We start from the raw sequence: 3,613 nt of genomic DNA on the forward strand, positions 1-3,613 counted from the left end.
TCCTCTCTATGCCTTTGGGAAAGGGTTTTCCTATTAGGACTCCATCTTATTTGTGTGGCCCTGACAACATGGTTTGGGGTCTGCTCTTGCCTTCCTCGGCAGCCCTCCTGGATCTTCTCCAAACCTCCAGCTACAGACCCCACAGATTCACCTCATGAGCACCCTGCGAGGACACTGGTGACGGGTCACTTCCTGTAGGTCACCCCATGGATGGGTTGGTCAGTGCTGGTCCTCCGTGTCAGGACGCCCCCAGGCCAGGAGGTTTCTGGGCCCCCCTCTCCAACCCCATCCAACAAGACACCCGGCAGTCCCCCTTTAGATGGAGGGTCGCAAGGGCCAGGGCTGAGTGTTTTCTATTCTCCTGAGACATGACCCCAATGGGCCATGACACGCCTATCCTAGTTCTACATGGAAAACCTCTCCTCCTATGGCTATGGTCACGACTGAGGTGAAATCTTTCCCTCGGCATATTCTGCATGTTTTCTATTAACTATATTGTATGATGCTTTGACAAAATAGGGGCCTTGTGGACCTGGTGCAGGGACTGCCTCTCCTAGGGTGAGCTAATTCCTTGAGATAGCAGTCAACACTTTTGATACGCAAACCAACCAATCCAGAGTCCACACCTCCCACCACCTCCTTTATCAAATTCTCACACCCCAGTTCAGTATTCTCCTTGCCCTAAATCATCCCAAGTCCAGATACTGGACCACTAGGGGCCCCCCGCCTAGCCCAGTGTCCACCAAAATTATTCAAACTATTCAATCCAAAGCTTAACTCGGGATCCTGATCCCGCCTCTCCCAGTCCTTCCCATTAAGCCAGAATAATGACTCTGGCTCATGTTTCCCCCTCATTCTCTCTGCCTCCTGACCAACGCAGGTGTTTCCTTATGTGGCCCTGAGTGTTATGGCGTGTCCCCTCCTCTTGGGAGCTGTAGGTAGTAAACTCCTCTTTCAAGGACATTGTTTCCATGTCTGTCATCTTACCGTACCCAAGTCAAGCGAACCTCAGGTGTATTTTCAGACAGCTAGTTGAGGGGAAAGGCCTGAGTCACATGGTTCTCCCAGGTCAGGGGTTTGGCACGTGGAGAGGGTCATTTGAAGCTGGTGGGGGTTGTTGGAGATTAACATTCTTGGGAATCATGTAAAGGTAGGAGAGGGACAGAGAACCCAACATTACCTTTGAATCGTCACCCAACTCTTCAGGCTAGATTGTATTATGTTCATGGGAGTTCCTCAAGTTTTCCTTTATGGCCCAACATGTGACTTACTCTGCAATGTTCCATGTGTAGTTATTATGTGCATTGTTCCATGTCAATTAAGTGAATACATTTGTTAGTAACATTTATTTTTTAAATGCGGAATGCTTCACAAACTTGCGTGTCGTCCTTGCACGGGGGCCATGCTAATCTTCTCCGTATTGTTCCAATTTTAGTATATGTGCTACTGAAGTGAGCACTTGTTACTAACATTGTTTAAATGTAATGCATCTAACTGAATTTTCATATGCCTGTTTGAGCTATCACTCAGTGAGATGTGTTAAAATCTCCAGTTGTGATAGTGGATCTGTCCACTTCTCCATTTACTTCTGCCAGTTTTAGCTTTTACTATCCTATACGCAATTCCGATGTGTGGGCTTTCCCCCCACACATTCAAGCAAGTCTCCTACACAAGCTGGGTGTCCTGTAATTTAACTCAGGTTTCACACTACCTACCCGGAGATAGCATCGGATTCCTCAGGTTGAGGGCTCAGTCCCACATGATCGCCCTCTACTTTCAATGTCAGTCTCGAGTCCAAGTTGTTACCTGTGCTTCTGACTGACTGGCTATAAGTCAGAGGTTCCCAAAACCCCTTCCTTGGGTTCGATTAATTTGCTAGGGTGGCTCACAGAACTCAGGAAACCCATTTCCTCACTAGATTACGAAGGATATTAAAGAATAGGAATCAACAGCCAGATGAAGAGATACTTGGGGTGAGGCCCCAAACACAGAGGCTTCTGTCCCCATGGAGTCCGGGGCATGACACGGTGGCACGTGGATGTATTCGGGTTTACCAACCTGGAAGCTCTGAACTCAGTCCTTTGTTGTTTTTTTTTTTAACCCCCCTCCAGACATCAGTAGTTTATTGTTTGTTTAGTCCAAACACATTCAAAGTGGAAACTCAGAGAATACTTTTCCACCTGAAACAATTAAACTAGAGTCTCCTAGCATATAATGCTGAACACCTTACAGCAATAAAGGTGGTAATCCATTGTCTTCTTTACCTACTAAAGCCAAGCTGGTAAAGCCAATTTGGTTGCAATAGTGTCATAAGGATAGAATATTACCATAAAAAATCAGCAAATAATAGTAATGCTCAATGAATATTTTGACTCTGGTTCACTGAAGAGTGGACAAAATGTTAAAAGTCCACACCACTGCAGGTGAACAATCACCATGGAGGCTTCCTTAGATAGTCATGATTAAATCATTGGCCATTGGACTCAAATCTCCAGTCCCTCTCCCCTCCCCAGAGGTCAAGGAGGTGGGACCAAAAGTTCTAACCCTCTAATCTCATGGTTGGTTCTCCTGGCAACCAGCCCCTAACCTCTGGTGTTTTCCAAAAGTCATCACACTAACATGACAAAAGACAGACATGATCACTCTCAGCACAGAAAATTCCAAGAATTTCAGGAGCTTTGTATCAGGAGGGACAAAGACCAAAAACTGCATATATTTCTTTCTTTTTTTTTTTAAAGATATATTTATTTATTTGAGAGAGAGAGAGTGCGCCCCGGAGTGTGAGTGCACCGGGGAGGAGGGGAGGGGCAGACGGAGGGAATCCCAAGCAGACTTCCCACTGAGCATGGAGCCCACACACCGGGCCGATCCCATGACGCATGAGATCACGACCTGAGTCGAGACCAAGAGTCAGACAACCCACTGAGCCACGCAGGCACCCCACTGTGTACATTTCTTACTGTGAATCACGATATCACAGCTTGGTGTATTTTGGCTCTATATAAGAGGTGCAAATAAATTTAGAATTGTTTTATCAATATCTTCTTGTTCAATTGAATCTTTTATTGTTATGAAATCTCCCTCTTACCTCTAGTAATGCTTTTGTTTGAAATTATACGTTTATCTTATTAATGTGGGTACACTAGCTTTCTGTTGGTTAGTGTTCAAATTGCCATTTCCCCCCAATTTTGTACGTCATTAAATTTCACATGTGTCTCTTTTAAGGTGCATTTGATGGAATTTTTATCTAGTGTGGTGTTTGCCTTTCCACCTGCAATATTTCATCTGTTTACACGGAATGAAATTAACAGGCATAATTTGGCTTAACCACGCCATCCTAATATTTGCTTTACATTTATTTTTACCTGCTCTAATTTCCTTTTCCTTTCCTTTCTCTTGAAATAATCTGTATTTGACTATTTGATTTTTACCTCATTTGGCAAGTTAGTGGCACATTCTTTTGTCATTGTCATTCTTGTAGTGTTTACCCTTGAGATTACAATATACACGCTTAACTGTCAATTACTTTATTTCTATATTATGAGAAAACGCGGGAACCATAGAATACCTTGACTTCATTTTAACCTTCCCAAGTTGCTCTTATGCATTTTAA

The 3,613-nt window shown here is 44.1% G+C and overlaps 1 non-coding gene across 1 annotated transcript; it reads right to left on the bottom strand.

Moving 5' to 3' along the window:
* Positions 1–1,352: 1,352 nt before the first annotated feature.
* Positions 1,353–1,459, bottom strand: LOC123779644 (U6 spliceosomal RNA). The gene has a single exon (XR_006776247.1). It is a non-coding gene; the product is annotated as a U6 spliceosomal RNA (small nuclear RNA).
* Positions 1,460–3,613: the final 2,154 nt, after the last annotated feature.

Source organism: Ursus americanus, chromosome X, assembly GCF_024610735.1.
Source record: "Ursus americanus isolate L20-20 chromosome X, mUrsAme1.1.p, whole genome shotgun sequence".
Lineage (NCBI taxonomy): Eukaryota > Metazoa > Chordata > Mammalia > Carnivora > Ursidae > Ursus > Ursus americanus.